The sequence below is a fragment of the Macaca nemestrina genome, chromosome 10, assembly GCF_043159975.1.
Source record: "Macaca nemestrina isolate mMacNem1 chromosome 10, mMacNem.hap1, whole genome shotgun sequence".
Classification (NCBI taxonomy): domain Eukaryota; kingdom Metazoa; phylum Chordata; class Mammalia; order Primates; family Cercopithecidae; genus Macaca; species Macaca nemestrina.
The window spans coordinates 131400544-131423494 of NC_092134.1; the positions used below are offsets into that span (position 1 = coordinate 131400544).

The 22951-nt window shown below is 45.7% G+C and overlaps 1 pseudogene; it reads right to left on the minus strand.

Annotated features, from left to right (window-relative positions):
- LOC139356823 (SH3 domain and tetratricopeptide repeat-containing protein 1-like) overlaps positions 1–22951 on the minus strand; it is a 48291-nt pseudogene that overhangs the window by 11249 nt on the left and 14091 nt on the right.

Here is a 22951-nt window from a genome sequence, read left to right on the forward strand (position 1 = left end):
GTGATCCCTCAGAGATGCCTTTCCCTTTAGAAAGCAAGCCTAACTGGACCCATGTATATGCAGCACTACAACTACAAATGTAACTTTTGTCAGCATATCCGGCCCCCCGATGGGGTAAAGGAATCCATGAAATCCCCAACAGCCAATCAGCTATTGATCAGCTCAAAAGTTGCTATGCAAAATTGGTAAAGCCACCGACAGCACAGGACAGGGATGTTGTACCCATGTACCCAGCTCCGTGCACGGAAACGGACCATCCCTGCAGGAAGGATGGGAAAGCTTCCAGGCCCCTGTGGCCACCTTCACCTTGGATGGTCTGAAAACCTGAACCCCACAGTTCCTAAAGGGTTAACAAAGGCCAGGCTGCTCAAGCAGCCCGCTGGCATCTGCTGGCTTCTTAGCCAAAGCCCCCTCCCAGAGGTGAGCAAACAAGCGCATTTCCTGTTGGAAAACCTGGGATGAAAGGAGGCATTACTGGGAAAGAAAGAACCTAGATTTAAACAGACTCTGTTTCAAGCTCACATGTAAAAAGTATTTTCAATACAAACTGTCTCCTTATTCATCTGTAAAGCCTTGGAATTAAAAAAATAAATATGATTTAGAGACAAATGTCTGACTTGACTACACTAGGTTAGCTAAGAAATCTCCCCCACCCGGCAGAGGCACACAGCCCCTCCCAGCCACTACCCTGGCCTCGAGGGCAGCTGGAAAGCCACGTGCCTTTGTTCCAGGGACTTCGGCAGAGGGTGGAACCACCCCCTCCCCGAGGCAAACCTACAACAGCCTTCCCTTCCCCACTGGCTTCGCGGGCCGCCTCTGGGACCTTGTGCCTGCATCCCAAATGTACTGGGATGGATCCCATTCCCAGGGAACTTCCAAGGGCCCTTGGGGCGTCCACATCACCACGCTGTCCACATGCGGACCCTGTGTGAGGGGAAGAGACAAAGCCGTAGAGGGGAGACGGGAGGGCCTCCCTGAATCAGCCCCTCAGGAAGGAGCAGACCCTTCAGGGACCTCAGTTGAGGCCCCTGCAACCTAAGACTCTGAATTCTGCCACCCACTGAGGGCAGTGTGGCCTCCCACCTCTGAGGCAGAGCACAGGGCGAGCTGCAGCTTCTCCAGGTCATGAGAAAGGAACCCACAGCTACACGTGGGTCCCAGCAGTGGAAAGGATGCCCCGCCTCTGTCGGGGACCAGGCGGGGGCCAGCATGTTCACTGGAAGAAGTGTGGGACCCCACAGCCTCCAGTGCCAGAGTAGATGGCAGGTTCAGGCCCACTTCAGGCGACGTCCCCCCAGCCCACACCACAGAAGGGTGACAGCCGGATCCAATGCCCACCGTACTCAGCTCTGTCACCTCCCCCGGCATTACCCCAAGGCCCAGCTCATAACCAGAGGAAGCCTGAGCCACGGGCAAAACCCACCTCGTTCCTGCGGCTGCTCGGTCTCAGCTTCCTCTACTGAGTCTGGCAAGGGAGAAAAGAGAAGCCATCAACACCCCCAGCCAGCGCCTCTGGTCCCATGTCAGCTTGAGTTGGTGTCGGTGTTGCAGGGTGAGAGCATTGCAGGGTGCAGGGCTTGAAAGTAATATCATTCTCTTCCCTCCTGGATCATGGGAACAACATCACTGGGGGTGGACACTTTCTGCGATATTGGGAGTAACATCGTCTTCTGTGCCTTGGAATATTAAGGACAATATCACGGGGGGGGGAGGGGGCGTGTACATCTTCTGCAATATTGGGAATAATATTATCCTCTCTCCCCCTGCAAATTCGGAAAGCTATCACATAGTGGGTGTTCACCTCCTGCGATATGGGGATTAATACCATCTTCTCCCCTTCCGGATATCAGGAAGAGTATCACACGGGGGTGTACAGTGTCTGCGATACTGGGAGTAATATCAACCTCTCGACCTTGAGATATTAGGAACAATATCCCAGGCTGGGTGTACGCCTCCTGCTCTATGGGGAGTCATATCATCCTCTCCCTTCCAGGATATTAATAACAACATCTCATGGCGAGTGAACACAGCCTGCGATACTGTAATTATTATCCTCCTCTCCCCCTCTGGATACTAGGAACAATATCACAGAAGAGCTGTACCCTCCCTGCGATATTGGGAGTAATATCATACACTTCTGTGAATATTAGGAGCAATATGACCGGGTGGCTGTCCATTCATTGCTATGTTGGGAGTCATGTCATACTCTACCCCCCTGGATATCAGGATCAGTGTCACAGGGTGAGTGTACACCTACTGCGATATTAAAACTAATATCATGCTCTGTGTCCCTGGATATTAGGAATGACATCACAGGTATGTGTACACCCCCAGCGGTATTAGAAGCAATAATATTATAAATTATTAAACATCAATGATTGATTTTAATAATTATCAGTCTGGTCTCGAACTCTTGACCTCAGGTGATCTGCCCGCCTTGGCCTCCCAAAGTGCTGGAATTACAGGCGTGAGTCACCGTGCCCGGCCAACACTTCTTGATATCTCTTTTTGGACCTCAAATTTAGCATGCCCAAAACGCACTTTTGATTCCCCCTGCTATAACCCACTCCTCCCAGTCTTCCCAATCCCAATAACAGCATCTCTAGTCTTCCAGTTACTCAGACTAAAATCCTTGACATCATCCTTAAAACTTCTTTTTCTCTCTCTTGTCATCCAACCCATTTAAACTCTCCTTTCAAAACATATGCCAGACCTAAGCAATTCTCACCTTCCTCATCATTTCCAACCAGGTCCAGCCCTCATCATACCACTCTGGGTAACTGCAAAAGCCTCCCAATCGCCAGGCACAGTGCCTCACGCCTGTAATCCCAGCACTTTGGTAGGCCAAGGCAGGTGGATCATCAGAGGTCAGGAGTTCAAGACCAGCCTGGCCAACATGGTGAAACCCCTCTACTAAAAATACAAAAAATTAGCCGAGCATGGTGGTGGGCACCTGTAATCCCAGCTATTTGGGAGGCTGAAGCAGGAGAATCACTTGAACTCAGAAGGCAGAGATTACAGTGAGCCGAGATCGTGCCATTGCACTCCAGCCTGGGAGATAAGAGCGAAACTCCATCTCAGAAGGTTAAAAAAAAAAAAAAAGCCTCCCAACCCACCTCTCTCCTTCTGCCTTTCACCCTACCCTGCATTCTACCTTCCACTCTCAAACATTTCAGAAAAAAAAAAATTATATCCACAGAGAGAGAAAGAGAAAATACAAATGGGGTGAAATGTTTGGGGAATCTGAGGGAAGAGCATACGGGAATTCTCTCTACTATTTTTGCAACTTTTCCAAAATTCTGGATTATTTCGAATTCAAGAGTTAAACAAAGAAAAAAAAACAAAAAACAAAAAAACCACTATCTCCTTTTGTGAATCCATCCTGTCTTTCCCCTGGCAACTGAAGGACGTTCTCAACTAAACACATCTATTTTTTCATGAACAGTAAAAGAATCCTTGCCTAGTTTTGTCTTTCTGTGCTTGGCAGTAGAAGTGTGTGTGAGTGTGTGTGTGTGTGTGTGTGTGTGTGTGTGTGTGTGTTTCATATATATGTGTATATACGTGTGTGTGGTGTGTGTATATATAGAGAGAAATATATATGTGTGTGTATATATATAAATATATGTTGCATATTGACAATGATAACGTGTATATATATAAATATATGTGTGTGTGTATATATATGTAATACATACCCCATAGCCTGTCCTTAACCAGTTCTAAACTTAGTGGGAAAAATACATACCTAAGCAGAGAATTTCAAAATAATATGATGAATATTTTGACAGAGGGATGCGTTGCTATGGAACACGCTGCTAAGACACAAAACCTCCTAGATGGGACAAGGAATGAACTAAGTTTTGCACCTATAGGCACCCCCACTGATATCCTCACAAACTTTTATAGTTATATGCATTTGCTTCCCCCGGAACCCCCGTTTCATAAGGGTTAGTCCTAGAGCCTAGTAAGTTCCTACTACAGCTGGCACACGTATGCCATTCAAGAAACAGTGGCTGAGTGAATGACGAGTTAAGAACCATTTGTCAGCCAGTGCTCAGTAATACAACACGCACTGGTATGCAAATTATATTTGTGTTGAAAGCAAGGGCAGGATCACAAATTGTCTTTCCAGAGAAAGCAAACCTCAAAAACTTCTTTGCCCTAGTAAAGCACGTTATAAGAAGCTCCCCTTATATAACAGAAAACCTCCTCATTCGTTACCAATGGCACGTAAACCTAGTACGCCTCCGCCTCTGATGACATCTCTTCCATCCCCAGGGCTAGATAAAGGAGGTTCTGGAAACCCTGGTAGTTGTGAAGGTGGCTCCCAGCTCTGACAGTCTTGAACCCTGCGGCGCGGAGGTCACACAGCAGAACAACAACCGAGGGAAGCATCAGCAGGCTCCGAATATGTTTGAACCAGAGACGGCAAATAGGCTGCAACCAACTGAAAACACCAGAGATTCACGGTGGCCACCTGAGGGGTTGTGCTCTTAAAAAACAAAAATTAAAAATAAAAAGTAAAAAAGTGAAAAAGGAAGGGGTCAAGAATCCATCAGGTCTGACTGAGACATGTATCAGTGACTAACACCACATATGGCAAAAGCACTCCGGTACGCTTTGGGTCCCCACAGCTTCAGCAGTATTCAAACGCGTGTGCTGCCCTAAGACTAAGCCATGGGAATACCCCCAGCAACTCTGCCAGGAGAAACAGCTCACATGGATTTGGCTAGAAATACTGTTGTCTTTAACAAATTAACACTGAATAAATCCTGACTTATTAGAGCCTGCGAGAATGACATTCTCAATGATAACAGTTATCACTACAATCTCCAAACATCTGCAATCCTGCAAGGAGGAACTGTGACAGCGCAGGCCACATGTCCAGAATGCTTCCCAGACTGCCTGTTACAGAATAAAAGAAATGAAACCCCCCCTAAGAATGTCTTCACTCACATTTAGCCAGTTGTTCCTTTGTGTGCATCTCTGTGCTAAAATGGCCATTCTTCCCCACAGCCTGAAGTCCTATGCTAAAATAAATGAGACTCACATGAAGCCAGAAACGTTCAGATGCGAGGAAACCAACACAAACGAAATGGGCTGGAGAGTGTGGCCAGGAGGATGGTACTTCCCAGGAAGCAATTACTCCATCTCTGCCCACGAAGCAGGTAGTTGTCACTGTCCCCCAGGCCCACGCCAGCCACTCGAAGTAGGTTCTAACCAAACTACCTCCAACAATCAACGTAAATACACCACACAATTGGCTTCTGAAAGGACACCTTGCAACCAACAAGAAACTGTAAGCACAACTTTGAAAAACTGTGCAACTAAAAACCTTGGAGAGGGATAAACACTGCCACATTTTGACTCAAATACTGTTACGTGGTAGCACTGCAATAATTCACTGAAACGAAAGAAAGAATGAATGAGGAATATGTTTACATAGGAATCAGGGGAAGCATGACTAATCATTTAAAGAAACAGGTCAAGAAACTGCTAGGTTCAGATGCTACCGTGAGACACTCTCAGGGCCTTAGGCAAATTCACTTCTCTTGGTCGTGTTTCCAGGCTCATCAAAAACCAGCTTTGGACTAGGGAACCTGTTGCTTTCCAATGCCTTCCTTCTGCGATTCCAGCCCAGATTGTAGGACTGCTCTCCCACTTGGTATATGAAAGCGCTTTCAGTGTATAATAGCAAGAGTACATTTCTGTGTTGAATGCGGTCTGGGACCTACTCTATGAGGAACAATATCACCATGTAACTTTAAGCATCATGACAAGGCGCACTCTAGAGAAGGATAACACATAGGATGTGGCCACACGCCTGTGCATGCCTGGCAGGGAGATGGGGAATAAGATGTGGCCACACGCCTGTGCGTTCCTGGCAGGGAGATGGGGAAGTCTCATTTAGTGAGGCCAGGGGGGCCGGTTGTACCTTAACATCCGCAGTCCACGTCAAGTTCGCAACGTCCTTCTGACATCAAACCACAGGTATCACATACTTTTCCATCCTTTCCACCCAAGATTAAAATATGCAGAGCATCGTGATAAAGACGCCTCCATCACCAGCATGTTGGCTCTCGTTCTGTAGAATTACATACTTTCGGTGCAAAATGATCCCCAGGCTGCAGCGGCAAGCAAGACTGGCCTCCATGGGGACAGCAGGCCCTGCAGCTGCCACCACTCCTCTCGCCACAGTCTGATGCAGCTGCAGAGAAGCTGTGGCTGAGGCCATTCACTTTGTAAGAGAACCGCACAGGAGGGAAAAGGTAGGGAAGGTAGGGAAGAGGGCAATGTGGGCCTCTGAGTCCAAGCCAAGCCATCACATCCCCTGTGACTTGCACGTATATGCCCAGATGGTCTGAAGTAACTGAAGAATCACAAAAGAAGTGCAAATGCCCTGCCCCACCTTAATTGATGACATTCCACCACAAAAGAAGTGAAAATGGCCAGTCCTTGCCTTAAGCGATGATATTATCTTGTGAAATTCCTTTTCCTGGCTCATCCTGGCTCAAAAACCTTCCCCACTGAGCACACTGTGACCCCCCCCCCACTCCTACCCGCCAGAGAACAACCCCCCTTTGACTGTAATTTTCCTTTACCTACCCAAATCCTATAAAACGGCCCCACCCTTATCTCCCTTCGCTGACTCTCTTTTCGGACTCAGCCTGCCTGCACCCAGGTGATTAAAGAGCTTTACTGCTGACACAAAGCCTGTTTGGTGGTCTCTTCATACGGACGCACATGACAGGCAGGTGCAGAGCCAGGGAAGGACCTGTGATGAGAACAGAAAGGAATTCGCCTCCCTGTACGCACACTCGGATTTTATGACAATGTGGGCAGGGGGCTGAACTGGATGCCTGAGAACATTCCTCCAAGTTCTTTTGCTGATTTTCTAAATATTGATGTAAAATCTGAACTCAGACAAAATTTTTTTAAATCGCTTTAATCAACATCTTTGTCTGGTGCTCAGCATCATGTCCACATGATCATCTAGAAAACCAACTTCTGTTCTAAGGCTCACATCTTCCTATAAAGTCCCAGGGATTTTACAAGGGAATGCACCTCTCATTCGCATCTAGAACACACACAACTACCATTAAAGAAATGCTTAATTTGCTTACACGATTTTTTAAACACCCAGATTTGAAATACAATAGAGAAGATAACTTTTTGATAGTTCCGCTTTTGAACTGCGAACTGCGAACTGCGAGTGGAGAAAATAACCTACCATGATTTCTAACCAGTCAACAACCTGTCTTCCCTGGCTGCAGTAGGAGTAGTGTTTCTGAGCTCTTTCTGGGTTCTTTCTGAAAAAGAACCCAGCTGGTTAGGGGACAGATAATCAGCAGTTGTCAGCGGGCTTCCCGGGTCCCACATCCCCACGTGATACATGGAAGTAAAAAGCTATCAATGACCAAGCATCTGAACGCTTATCCCACCTCCCCATCTGCTTCTTCTGCCACGCAAATTTAAAATTAATAAGCCTGCTATTAGAGAACAGAGTTGGTGCTGCATCTGTCTTCCTAAAATTATGGATAATTACCAGCCCATAATGGCTTCAAATCAGATTTGAGTAGTCCCTTAGACAGGAAGCTAAAGTGCCTCAGCCCTAAACTGAGAAGAAAACAGAAACTGGAAGGCTCTAGGTTTGATTTTTTCCCCCTTGTTCTAAAGTTGCTGTTCCCAAATCTCCTTCTACTGTCTTGTTTATAAAATGTATGGGAAACAGGGAATTTAAAGACATTATAGAAATGGCCACTTTTTCTAGGTACAAACTTTGTGAACATGATTTTCAGCTGCTGGGCTTTTTCTCCACAAACTGTGAGCCTGGAGTATATTTTCTCCCTCGTGGTTACACATTCAGAGTCAGGGAAGGTGGCTTTAGCAGTAAAGAGGGGACTGCAGTGAGAAGTGACTGGGCACTGAGAAGGGCAGACAGGGACTCTACCTCGGTGGCCTGCAGTGCTCCCGGGCCTCGGCCTTTACTTTTCTATCTGTACAAGGGATCTAAAGGCCCGTGATTCTAGGCCACGACAGCTCTTCATACACACATACGCAAACATCACATGCCTATGTCAAAAGCTGTGACACGCGGCTGATTTCCTGAAGAAGTTATCTTGTATCATTTCTACTCAAGTACTCCACCTCCTTCCAGACAAGTATCTGAGGATGATGGGCTATCCCACAGCAATGTGTGTAACTCTCCTGCTCACGATCCCCGTTCACACAGCGTTTTCCAAAAGCATTTGGCGTGAAGTGACAGAAGAAAGAAGAATAAGGTTCTTTCAGCCCATTCATTCATTCATTCATTCAACAAATATTGACTATCTACGTGCCAGGCACTGGTATATCACCAGGGAGATATATATAGATATAGATATAGATATAGATATAGATATAGATATAGATAGATAGATAGATAGATCTCAGATATAACAGGGAACATATATTTTTGTAGGTGGAGACAGACAACCAAAAAGCATGTTCAAGAGTGATCAATGCTGTAGAGGAAACACACCAGGAAACAGGAAAGAACAATACCCCTAGCCACCCTACACTGGGGTGATGCTAGCGTTACAAAATGGAAACAGCGGCCGGGCGCAGTGGCTCACACTTGTAATCTCAGCTCTTTGGGAGGCTGAGGCAGGCAGATCACCTGAGTTCCAAGATCAGCCTCACCAACACAGCGAAACCCTGTCTCTACTAGAAACACAAAAATTAGCTGGGCATGGTGGCACACGCCTGTAGTCCCAGTTACTCAGGAAGCTGAGGCACAAGAATCACTTGCACCTGGGAGGCAAGGTTGTAGTGAGCTGAGATCGCACCACTGCACTCCAGCCTGGGCCGAGATCGCACGGCTGCACTCCAGCCTGGGCCGAGATCGCACGGCTGCACTCCAGCCTGGGCCGAGATCGCACGGCTGCACTCCAGCCTGGGCCGAGATCGCACCACTGCACTCCAGCCTGGGTGACAGAGCAAGACTCTGTCTCAAAAAATAAAAAATAAAAATACAATGTAAACAGAGAATAAGATACCAAAAGAAAGAACATGAAAGATTAATTGTAACGAAAGGCTTTGTAAGCTGATACTTTCCTTTCTTGCCCCTTACAAATGGAAAAAAAGGGCGGGTAGGGGGTAGCATCAAAATGATGGTGATGTTTTAAGCTGGCTTCGGGTTTCAGATGTCTGACAGCCACACTCATGTACTTCAAGGAAAAAGCTCTGTAAGCCATCTGGGCAATGGTTTAATGTCTTTTTTTTTTTTCCAGAGAGTTTTTAAAATACAGGAAAACGTGTGTGTTTCTTTAGCTGCCCTGTGCCCGCACACGTGCAAACTGTGCTAACAGATTTTTCCACGTTTTGCTGAATTTGCAAGCTTGCCATAAACAGGCTTCCATATCTTCTCTTAATTGTCTATAAATAGCACAAACACCCAAAAATGCAAATCAAGACAAGCTGTCCCTTCAACTGCTGCTGCCAATACCACGAGTAACGCCAGTGATAGACTATGTTTAGCCATAATGACCCATTAGCATTCTTTTTCCTCTAAAATGTTGAAAGAATAACATTGAGTGTGCACTCACGAGGTGCCAGGCTCTGAGTTTTATCTCGTTTAGTTCTTGTTCAAATCCTGTAAGATCAGTACCATATTCTCTCATTTTTCATCAGTGAGGAAACTGAGGCCTAGAAAGGCTAAGTAAGTTGTCCATGGTCACAGGTTATTTAGGAACTTTTCTCCAAACTTTCAAAAGTTAACTACTGTCACTATTACAAATGGGTTTCTCTTTGTTTGTTTGTTTTGAAACAGGGTCTTGCTCTGACCAGGCTGGAGTGCAGTGGCGTGATGATGGTTCACTGCAGCCTCGACCTCCCGGGCTCAAGTGATTCTTGCATCTCAGTCTCTCCAGTAGCTGGGATTACAGGCATGAGCCACCACACCTGGCTAATTTTTTAATTTTCATTTTTTGTAGGGATGGGGTTTCACCATGTTGCCCAGAGACTGGTTCTGAACTCTGGGCTCAAGAGATCCTCCCAGGTCGGCCTCCCAAAGTGCTGGGATTACAGGTGTGAGCCACTGTGCACAGCCCTACAAATGTGACTTATACAAAGTCCGAGCAGTGACAGGAAGAGAACAGAGACTTCAGCGAAGTCTCCTGGCTGTTGCAACACCATATCCCTCCTCCATACTGTAACGTGTCTACACCCACCAAGCTCCTAGACGTTGAAGGCAGGCCAGCTCAGAGACGAAACAGCAGTAAAGAAAGAGAAGGTGCAGACATGTGTCTTGATTTCAGCGCCAGCGTGCCTCTCTGCCCTGCAGCTGCACAGGCAGAAACCAGGGGCCGGGAGTCTGAGACAGTGCGTTTGGTTCCTGGCAGGTAATCTTTTGGGAGACCATCCCATACAATTAGTGTTACACTTCTCAAAAAGGAAGTGTGACTTTTATAGAAAAATCGCTTCCATTTGGGAGAAAGGTTTAATAAAACCACAAAAGGATAATACATTCATACAACAAATTAAATTCATCCGCCACAAACTGAAATCCCAAAGCTCTCTGGGCTGCTTTTCTGAGCTGAAATTCAACTCCAGTTGAGAAACAGGTCAACTTTCCTAAAAAGATTTCTTTTTCACATGTCTTAAATAAAAATTCCTTTCTCTCACTTGTCATTTTCCAGATTTAATGGCTCTGTTGGCCTTCCTCTCATTTAGGCCATGAGCACTGACTGCATGTCTGCTACAGCCAGGACTCCAACGGAGGCACCCTGGGGAACACAGATGACCACAGCACAGTGACACCCTCAGGGAACACACACGGGGAAGGCAAGATGATACAATCGCAGCCTTCACACAGAAAAGAACTTGGCATCCATACCCCGTCCCATTTCTAGAAAACAACGATGCTGAGTCAGAAACATTTACCGAACAGCCTGCAGTGTGGAGGCAGCACCAGGGGGTCCATGCGGGGAAGAGCACCTTCAGAAGGGGGCATGCAAACAACCTGGAGGCAGGAGACGCCCCCACGCACAAGGGCCAGCCTGGGGCCCTGCGGAAATGCCCATGCATCTGGGAGGAGGGAAAGAGGACAAGATACTTAAATGCTCCAAAATGAATAGAAACCTCCCAAGAACCTCCTCGGAAATGGGGCAGGGATTTACAAAAGACCAAAGCAAGCATGCGCAGTTACCTGAGCAGAGCGCCACGAGAGCGAGCTATCGAGGAAGAAACAGGGTCCCTAGAAGCCTGAGCCTCTACTCCCAGCTCTGTGACTCATTCACCCTATGACCTTGGTGAAGGCTCTTAGCTTCTGCGAGCCACAAGAGAATCATGGGAAAACAGAAGATATGAAAACTGCTCTTTTTCACAGAACTGCTGAGGGAATAAAATCAGATAATGGATTTTAAAATTCTCTGTGAATTACGAAGCAAAATACAAACATATGAAATCATTCTTACCATTAATAACAGCACTGTAAAATTAAGAGCAGAGTTAAGACTGCAGCACTTTGCACCCCCCGACTCCCGAGAGAAATAGTGAGTCCAGCCGATGTATTCGGGCAACCCCAGTATCTAGGCTGTAATCCCAGCACTTTGGGAAGCCGAGGCCGGAGGATCACCTGAGGTCAGAAGTTCAAGAACAGCATGGCCACTATGGCGAAGCCCTGTCTCTACTAAAAATACAAAAATTAGCCAGGCATGCTGATGGACATCTGTAATCCCAGCCACTCGGGAGGCTGAGGCAGGAGAATCGCTTGAACTCAGGAGGCCGAGGTTGCAGTGAGCTGAGATCACGCCACTGCGCTCCAGCCTGGGCGACAAGAGCGAAATTCCATCTCAAAAAAAAAAGAGCATTCTTTTTTGCTGATGTTAAATTTCCTGTGCTTAACACAGAGAAATCATACAACACTGAAATCCTGAAAAACTTATCATGAAAAGCATTTAGTGACTGAAAAGACATTCAATATAATCTGTAACAGTGAGTTCCCCTCCTCTTTCCAGCCAGCTCCACTAACGCTGTGACCCTTAACAATGCTTTCACTAACACAGAGGAAAATTAATAGGACCGCTTACCCCTCTCAGCTGACAGTTAAAGCAGTGCTTCTCCCTGGGCTCACTAAAGATGACCTTTACCCAAAACCAGGCTGCAACGACCCCGTAAATGTTGACTAACAATTTCAAAATTCCCATGTTCTTTGTCCACTCCTAAGGAAGATGAACTAAAGCCAGGTGTCTCCAAGTCAGAACTAACGGAGGCCTTAAACATCAGATGGCCCATCCCCTTCTTTCATAACCGGGGGATCTAAAGCCAAGATTATGGAAGAAAACAGCCTGTTTAGTAACAAAGCAAAAACCAAAGCCTAGTCACCTAACCTCTGGTCCAGAACTGCTGCAGCAGCCCAGCACCCACACAGGATGCGTCTCCCTAACCAGAAACTCCGAAATCCACAACTTTTTCAGTGCCGACGTGATGCTCAACGAAATGTTCATTGGAGCAGCTCAGACTCTGGAGTTTTGAATTCAGGATGCTCAACTAGCAAGTATAATACAAATATTCAAAAATCCAAAAATGTAAAAAAAATCTGAGACACTTTTGGTTCCAAGAAGTTTGGATGAGGGATATTCAGCCTGCATTTTTTTTTCCCCCTCTAATGAAGGAAATTAAAAATGAGGCCCGAGCAAAGCCATTCAATCCATACTAAAGCCATTGAATAGTTTAATTAGTACCCATTGAAAGTTAAGTGCTACCCACAGATATTTGAAAGGATGAATACATACATGCCCATAATCCCAGAATTTGGAAGGCCAAGGCGGGAGGATCACCCGATGTCAGAAGTTCAAGACCAGCCCAGCCAGCATGGTGAAACTCCATCTCTACTAAAAATGCAAAAATTAGCCGGGCCTGGTGGCTCACACCTGTAATCCCAGCTACTCGGGAGGCTGAGACACGAGAATCGCTTGAACCTGGGGGGAGCATGTTGCAGTGAGCCAAGATCACACCACTGTACTCCAGCCTGGACGACAGAGCAAGACTCTGTCTCAAAAAAAAAAAAAAAAAAATTAATTTAAATTCTGTTTTCACATGGAGCGCATGTTCCCAGAACACAAGCCCTGCCCTATGCTCCAAGGGCACACAGGGTGCCCCTTTATCTTAATACTCACCATATTCTATGGCAGCCGTTGGCGCGTGTCTGTACGTCACACTAGACTTCCTGCGCATGAGGCAGGGATCATATATTATTACCTCTCTGTCCCCAATGTCTGGCCTAGAAGACACTCAGTAAATGATTACTGAACTAAGTCAGTTACTAAGACATTTTAAACTTGTATTAACAAAATTGATTTAATAAGTTTGCCAATGCAGCGTTCATACCACACAGCTTAAATCTCAACCTGCAGATTTATCTTGTGTTCTGCTAGATTATCACCTATTAACATTCAGGAGGCACCTAGTGTGTGCTAGGCATTACTAATTGCTGGGGACCTAGCAGTGACAAAACAACATTCGTTGTTTAAAGAGAAGTTCTAGTGAAAAGAGGAATAGAAGGAACAGGCTAGATTGATGAGAGAGCTAAGAAAAGGACAGGCTGCCATGGGAAGCACCTGGTCTTGTCTGGATGGTACACAGTTAACGAAGTCTGAGTGCTTTGTACAGCGTAAGATCATCTCCTCCAAAGAAGCTAATGAAGCTTTGATTCCCCAGTACCACAAGTCACCACAAAGGTGCGCACAGCCACATGCTTAGTGTAGGAAGTGAAACCAAACAAACAAAGTTCCAACTTCCAGAGGCAACGGTCCAATTATGAAATCTTCTGGCTACGTTCAATTGAAATTCAAGGTATTCAAGAGGCCAATATTTAAGTGATAAATTAACTCAAACACTTAAAACTAGTCTTTGGTTCAAGAGGTAAGGGTATACTACCTTTTACAAATTTATTAGCTCTTAATATTTACATTTAAATATGATGATGACGGTGTAATAATAACTTCACTGATTAGTTTCTATGTGTTAGGCACCAAACTAAGCACTTTACACACACATTTGCACAATCCTGTGAGATGATAATGACCCCTTGTCATCCCATTTCACAGATGAAAGTCAAGTTTACATAAGCTTAAAAACTTGCCCCAAATGACATAGCTAGTTAGCAAAACCCAGGCAGCCTGACTCCGTAGGCCTTGCTTAAAGAAGTAATAATTATAAACTGTCCAGCACAGCGGTGGTACAAACAAGAGTTTAATAAATGCCTAACGAGCACTTCATATCCAAAATCATTTCCTGCCAATCAAACGAGACTTACACTGGTTCTGCATAACCAACTGTCAAATTATTGTTCCATGAAGAAAAGGTGGAATGGGTAGAGGTCACAACAGAGTGAATAACTGGTAAATATACTTCATGGCAGGTAGTAACAGGATGTGGCATTTAGGCTATTTCCACATTTGTTTGCATAACACTTTTTTTCACAGTTCTAAAGCACAAGAGCCATTTTAAGCTGGTGAAAGCATAAGGCATGTCTACGATCCAGGACTCCAATTCACTGTGGATCAGTGGATCTCAACCTTTACGGTATATCAGAACCACCTGGGGGATTTTAACAGCACTATAGCTGCCCAGGCTCCATTCCTGCAGATTCTATTTCAACTGGTTGGGAGTAAGCGACGCATGCTTTTTTCACAGCCCCCCAGATGCAGCTAGGTTTGCAAACCACTGTCCAAGACGCTCTCACACTTCCGCTCAGTTCAACACACACTCGCTGAGATTCTAAGCACTACGAATCGGGCTAAGTTAACAAGTCAGGCTCCACTCCCTAATAATATTGGCAAAGAAACCAATATCAGAGATTTATTCCAGTCCAAACCAAATAAATTGCCAGGTGAAAAAAATGCCCTGGTATAGTTTGTCATACAAAACAACTTCCTGTATCTTCCCAGTCAGTAGTCTAGGGACTGACTCTGAGCGATGAGAATTCAGAACCAGGGGAAAATGCCAGTCTGAGGCATCTGCCACACTCCTAGCACACCCCCAAAAGCGCCCAGCTACACTTCACATCCACTGTCCTAACAGAGGTCAAAATAGAGAAGAGCAGTGCAATACAGAAAACAGAGCCTGCTGGACATCAAAAGGCTGGGGAATTCCAGTCCTAGCCCTGCTACCAATCAGTCTGGTCACTTCTCTCTGGTCTTGGTGTGGCCAACAGTTACGCGAGAGGGTGAGGCATAAAAACACAGATGTTAGGCAACCTCCAGCATCCAAAATACATAGAAATTAAAAAGCATTAAGGTGATATCAAGGAATGTATGCCATCAACCAGAAAAGTAACTGAAGTATTCCTTTTCCCTTTTCTTTTTTTGAGACAGAGTCTCGCTCTGTCACCCAGGCTGGAGTGCAGTGGCCAGATCTCAGCTCACTGCAAGCTCCGCCTCCTGGGTTCACGCCATTCTCCAGCCTCAGCCTCCTGAGTACCTGGGACTACAGGCGCCCACCACCTCGCCTGGCTAGTTTTTTGTATTTCTTAGTAGAGACGGGGTTTTACCGTGTTAGCCAGGATGGTCTCGATCTCCTGACCTCGTGATCCACCCGTCTCGGCCTCCCAAAGTGCTGGGATTACAGGCTTGAGCCCCCGCGCCCGGCCCCCGCTTTTCCCATTCTTAAGAAATCAAAAGTGGAAGCAGAAAATTGAGCAATCAGCCTACCAAGTTGACTGGGGCAACAAAATACACTCACGGATTCTGCTCATAACAGCGGGGGTGACAAACCAACAGGAGAACTGCAGAGCGTCCCTCTCTCCTCTGTCCACCCATGCCACGAGCCCGTGAGTGCGTCCACATGCAGCGCCCAGTCTCCTGTTCCACTGACGCCAGTGTCCACTCACCGCAAGCCTACTATGTGACACATGTGCTATGATGCTCCCTCATCTCATCACCATAGACATCCCTGCTGGAGGTGAGTATGTGACAGACGAAAATCACGGAGGCCTAGGGAGGTTGAGACCAGCATTCCCACTGCGGTGAGGGCGTGCTTGAGAGGGGACTCCACGGCTGGGCCCTCCATGCCGCTCTCCTCAGTGATCACTCCCAGACCAGAGCAGCCAGGGTGGATTGTCTTCCTCTCACTATTTTCAGCCCCTTGGCTGACCCAGTATTCCCCAGAAAGCTATGGAGTCCTGCCAGCTCTGAGGCCACAAAGCCATAAACGCACGGGACACACAGCCCATCTGTCTCTAACGGGTCTTTTACTTGTCATGCTGGTCATTTCTAAGAGCAGATGGGTTAAGAAAGACTTGGCAAGTTACCATGAAATGACCCCTCCACTCCTCCTCCCTGGGGAAGGCTGACTAGCGAGCAGTCAGGCCGGCTTTCTTCCCCCACTCCCTGCATTCCTGTCCCCAAGGAGCCACAGACAATCTCACCAAATATAGGCAGGAGACAGCGGCCTCCTTCCTACAGCTGGAGTGGGGAAGGGTCCTCTCGGGCCTTTCAAACTGCATGAGAAGCAAACTGTGAGCTGTACTGACCCGGGCCTCGCCCATGTTGCAGGCATGTACAACACAGGCTCTCAGTGGTATCATCAGGCAGAACTACGAATGTACTTTCCATTGTTTTCATACAATGATTCCAGAACCGCTATCCACACAGCTCCACTTCTCACACATACGACGTGCTTCACGGATTACACAGCATTTTCACCAAGCCCCTCATCCGCTCCTCCCAGCAGCCTTGTGTGATCCCTTGAGTATGCTTCCTCATCTCCATTTCTTAAGAAATGGAGTTTCTGAGGTTATGAAACCAAAACTTTCCCAAGAACATCCAGCTAGAATTAGAACCAGGATATGAGGGCTTCTGATTCTAGAACCAGTATTTGTGCCACTGTTCCACATGGGCCCCTCCAGGGATTTCTGCCTGATCTTAAAATGCAGACAGCAAATCCGTCTCTCTAGAGTCCTGGGGTTCCCAATACACAAGAAGTCAAACTTTTAACAGAAAGCTTGTACTTATTTGGAAGGCTACCTGGGATATTTCTTTTAAGTTAGTTTGTTCATGTTTTGGAAAGATTGTTCCAATGGCAATGCAGGGAATGAAGTGTAGAAAGGATTCCATGATGAGGCAGAGAAACAATTCGGTGGCTCTTACAACAGTCCAAATGAGGCATGAGGCGCAACCAGAAAGGACGGAGGGAAAATGCATTGGAAAGAAATGCAAAATGAAGTCCACTCAGACCCAGGATGGAAAAAAGGAGATTAAGCATGATGGTGGTTTCTAGTTTGAAAGACTGATGAACAAGGATGTCACTAACTACTGCAGAGTGGTATCTGGGGCCTGGGTGCACCAGTTTGTTTAACCATTCACCTGCTGAGCAGTCTCTGGGCTGTTTCCAGTTTCTAGCCTTTATAAATAATGCTGCTATGAACAGATACATAGAGGCTTTTGTGTGAACATAAGTCTTCATTTCTCTGGGATAACCGCCCATGAATGTGAGTGCTGCATCCTACGGCAATTGCACGTTTATTTTTTAAGAAACTGTCAAACTGATTTTCAGAATGGCTGTACCATCTTCCGTTCCCACCAGCCAAGTGTAAGTGATCCCGTTTCCCCGCATCCTCACCAGCATTGGTCTTGTTACTACTTTTTATTTTAGCCATTCTGACACTTGTATAGTGACTTGGCTTTAGGGTGCATTTTTCTGATGGCTGATGACGTTGAACATCTTTTCATGTGCTTATATGTTATCTGAAATGTCTCTTCTGGCCTTTTATTCATTTTCAAAGTAGATGGTTTGGTTTCACTGCTGAATTTTGATCGTTCTTTATAAATTATAAATATGAGTCCTTTATCAGACATGTGGTTTGCAAATAGTTTCTCTCAGTCTCTAGCTCCTCTTTTCATGTTTATTTTGCATTTTACATTTTGGTCCATGATCCATTTTGAGTTAATTTTTGTACGAGGTATGAGGTTTAGATCAGAGTTCAGGTTTTTTTCCTATGAATAATCAGGTAGCCAGTAATTTTTTTTAAGAGACAAGGTTTCACTCTGTCACCCAGGCTGGAATGCAATGACAAGATCAGAGCTCACTGCAGCCTGGACTCCTGGGCTCAAGTTATCCCCCTGCCTCAGCCTCCTGGAGTAGCTGGGACCATAGGCAGGTGCCACCATGCCCAGTTAATTTTTTTAGTTTTTGTAGAGACAGGGTCTTGTACCGTGTTACCCAGGCTGGTGTGGAACTCCTAGGCTCAAGTCATCATCCCACTTATATGGGGCCAGGCAGTGGCACATGCCTGTAATCACAGCACTTTGGGAGGATGAAGCAGGAGAATCACTTGAACCCAGGAATTCCAGACCAGCCTGAGCAACAGAGGGAGGCCCTGTCTCTGCAAAAAATTTTAAACATTAGCTGGGCATGGTGTTGTACACCTGAGGTCCCAGCTACTTGGGAGGCTCAGGTGGGAGGATCTCTCAAACCCGTGAGGCTGAGGCTGCAGTGAGCCATGATCACACCACTACACTCCAGCCTGGGAGACAGTGAGACCCTGTCTCAAAAAAAAAAAAAAAAAAAAAAAAAAAAAAGCTAGAGCATCACCCATATTAAAGACAGGTATTGTCTTTTTGAAAATTTATTACTGTTATATAATGGACATGTAAAATGTCCAGTTTGAAAGTCTGAAAATATATAAGTCTAAGTATTCTTACCTTAAAATTCTGATTCCTATCTAAGATATCACATACTGTTTACATAAGTATCACAATGCCTGGACAACAACTAAAAATGTGTACGAGGGAGAAAAATGAGCATGTATGCCTATTAATTAAGGCACATTTCCCCCTTGTTACATAAAAAAGTCATCACTGCAAACCCCCGTGACTGTATCCAAAGCAAGCCTACAGTTTTACTTCTCTGTGTTATAAAATGCAAGGCTAAAATTCAAATACTCTACATTTCCTGAAGCCAAGGGTAGTTTACTTAAAATAAATGCCTAGGGTCTATATCAAAAATATGAAAAAGCTAGCTACTTCATAGCCATTCCAATCTAAGTTCAGCTTTTTCTTTTTTAATTGACATGTAATTGTGTCCTGTACATATGTATGGAGTACCCATAGTGATGTTATAATACATGTAATGTATGTGATCAGCGTAATTAGCATATCCACCATCTCAAACATTTATCATTTCTTCGTGTTGGTAACGTTCAATGACCTTCCTCCAATTATCTGGAACTATATATTCTTTTTTTTTTGGAGACAAAGTGTCGCTTTGTTACCCAGGCTGGAGTGCAGTGGTGCGATCTCGGCTTGCTCACTGTAGCATCCGCCCCCCGGGTGCCAGTGGTTCTCATGCCTCAGCCTCCCGAGTAGCTGGGATTACGGGCGCCCGCCACTGCACCCGGCAAATTTTTGTATTTTTTAGTAGAGGTGGGGTTTCACCACATTGACCAGGCTGGTCTTGAACTCCTGGCCTCAAGTGATCCACCCACCTCAGCCACCCAACAGTGCTGAGATTACAGGTGTGATCCACTGCGCCCAGATAATTTTTGTGTTTTTAGTAGAGACGGGGTTTCACCATGTTGGCCAGGCTGGTTTCAAACTCCTGACATCAGGTGATCTGCCTGCCTCGGCCTACCAAAGTGCTGGGATATCAGCGTGTGCCCCGCGCCCAGCCAGCTGCTCTAGCTTACACTCCCCTACAGTGTGTAAGAGCTCCCTTGTCTCCATATCCTCGCCAGCACTTGTTATTTTTTGTCTTTTTGATAATACCCATCCTAACAGGTGACATGATACCTCACTGCAGTTTTGATTTGCATTTCTCTGATTATAAGTGATACTGAGCATTTTTTTCACATATTTTTTGGCCATTTGTATGTCTTCTTTCAAGAAATGTCTGTTCGGTTGGGTATGGTCACACAAACTTGTAAGCCTAGCACTCAGAACGCTAAGGTAGGAGGACAGCTTGAGCCTAGACCAGGCTAGGCAGCATAGCAAAACCCTAGCTCAAAAAAAAAAAAAAAAAAAAAAAAAGGAAGAAGAAGAAGAAGAAGAAGAAGAAGAAGAAGAAGAAGAAGAAGAAGAAAGAAGAAAGAAGAAAGAAGAAAGAAGAAAGAAGAAAGAAGAAAGAAGAAAGAAGAAAGAAGAAGAAAGAAGAAAGAAGAAGAAAGAAGAAGAAAGAAGAAGAAAGAAGAAGAAAGAAGAAAGAAGAAAGAAGAAGAAGAAGAAGAAGAAGAAGAAGAAGAAGAAGAAGAAGAAGAAGAAGAAGAAGAAGAAGAAAGAAGAAAGAAGAAAGAAGAAAGAAGAAAGAAGAAAGAAGAAAGAAGAAAGAAGAAAGAAGAAAGAAGAAAGAAGAAGAAGAAGAAGAAGAAGAAGAAGAAGAAGAAGAAAGAAATATCTGTGTCTGTTCAGCTTTTTGACCTCCAAAAATTAACAGCCCATTTTAGAATTGGATGACCTGCCTGATTCAGAGACAATCTGTGTTTGGTTCTACTCTGCTACTTCCTATGTGACTTTGGGAAGTTCCCTTAGCCACTTTGAGCTCAACTTCCCCAATATTAACCAGGAATAAGTACCACCTGCCTCTGCTGGTTAACGCTGAGGACTGAAAGGAGAACCTCCACAACGCCACTTGACAATGCCGCCTGGCGGAAGCCCCTCAATGCGGGACTGCTAGGATCATCTGAAGCCAAGTACAACCTTCCTTTCCACTTTCCCAGGCTCACTCTACATACGATTAGCAAGGAATAGCGAATAAAGGAAACCAAAATAATTGCTTCATTTTTAATAAGAAATTTTTTAAAAGTGGGGGTGGTGGAAAAGTAGGAGGGAGAGGAGGGGAAGGAAAAGCAGCCAGTCACAAGTTCTAGTCCAGGGCTCATCCCCGGCCTCCTGACTCAGGTAATCACCAGTCCCCACCTCCTGGGGAGGGGTACTTTCTCGGCTGGCTTCAGCCACATGGAAGGCACTGCCACAGGTGTTCAGAAACCAGGAGCACCTTGAAATGGGCAATGTGCTTTGGGTAGCAACTTCCCTAAAGAAACCACGGCACAAAAGTGACCCACATAGGAGGCACCAACGGCTGTAAATACTTGGTGGCAAAAACTGATGTCATACCTTCTGTACAGGAGATACACACCCAAATAAAACTTGCCAAAATAGCAGAGAAAAAAATACAGCAGACATCCAGTGCCATTCTGTTACAGAAATATTTATATCCCAAAGCCAGGGACCTCTCTGGAACACTGTCTTTATTTCCACGTTTCATGGAAGATGTTTGAGTGCACTCACCGGTGTCTCAACAAACTTCTAGCCCCTGCTCTAAACCCTGTGGCTCCTCAGCAAAACCCAAAAACAAGTACCAGTTTTCCTTCCAAATGGGAAATTTCCTGACCTAGCGAAACCAGCATCAAAACCACTTATGAGATAGCTGATTCCAGGCGAAGCCCTCTAGTCCAGGATGACTCCCCTCCTGCAGGAGCGGGAAGGGTGGGCACAGCACTGGCCTGCCAGACCACATCTCCAGGCAGTTTGAAACCATGGCTGCTCAGGTGAGCCATGACAAAAATCAAAACCAAGTATCTCTGAAAAGTATGTATGTCAAGAACCAGACCTCGGACCAGACTCAGCAGAAATGGATGTTGCAAGGCTTGTTCAGACACCTCCTCTCCATGCCCCCTCTCCCCGGGACCTCCCTCCTTTCACTACGGGCCCAGGGCCAATGGACCGCTCCCTTTACCTCTAGTCCAGTGCAATTTCAGGCTGTACCAGACCCTGAAATGTATTCACTGAATGCACTATTTCTTGAAATGATCGTAAATCACCTGACTACAACAACAATTGTTTTAAAAGTGTTCTCTCTCTCTCGGGAATCGTGCCATGAGTTTAAGCAAGCAGCTTTGCTTCTCTCTACTGCAATTCTATCATTTGCAAAATGTTCACAATTACTGTGTTCACCCATAGCATTGTTGTAAAAAGCCTTAAGACCCACTTATGTAGCCTGCCTGGAACACAGACCCTGTCACACGGCAAACGTCCACTGAAGGTGAGTTATCTGTAGCTATTATTACCTAGCACTCCAGCGAACAAAAGGAGTCGATCAGGTCTCATTGTATCACCATGAAAGGATGTCCACGTAGACTGCGGAGTGGGAGTGGGGGGGACTCAATGTTTATCAGGTACTATTTTGTTTTTTACAAAGTGTACATATACATTTGTAGGTACACTGGAAAAGTTCTGGAAGGAAATACACCCAGTGTTAATAGTGACTACCCCAAAGACACATTCATCCAAACACACAACAGAAAAACACTTTCTTTCTGTCTTCCATATCATTTGAACTATTTTCAATAAGCATCTATGGCTTTTGTAAAGTTTTTGAAAGGAATTTATTGCATTTTTTTCTGGAGAAACAAGCAGGAGCATGAAAAAAGTGGAAACAGAAGGTAAAATGGAATGGGACTCAATGGAATGGAGTCCAAGCCAGGCTCAGCAGGCACACGAACCACACACCTCTCACTACAACTCAACACCAGCTCTCTCTTCTCTTGGTCCAATGGCCCAAGACTTAGAGATAAAATGTCTATTGTGATCACATCAATCACACCAAGGAGCTTGGAACCACCCTTCCAAACTCCTGTGGTTCTGTGTACCTGCCCGGGGCTGTTAGCTTTCCTCCTGTGTCTTCGGCTGGCCTGTAGCCCCCTAGTGGTGGAAATGCACCCTGACACTTACCATCATCCCCACAACACTCAGCACCGCAGAGACCAGGGCAGTGATGCCCACTCGGACTGTGATTCTACTTATAAAGCAAAGGACCAGGGGCCAGATGCGACTTGTCTGTGGTAACTCACCAGCTGTTGCTTGAACCAGAACAAAGCCAGGTCTCCTGATGCCCAGAAAAGAGCTAGTGCCTGTTCCGCTAGAAACGTGGTGAAAATGTTTTGCTTGCTGTGAAAAGATGCACTACTGGAGAA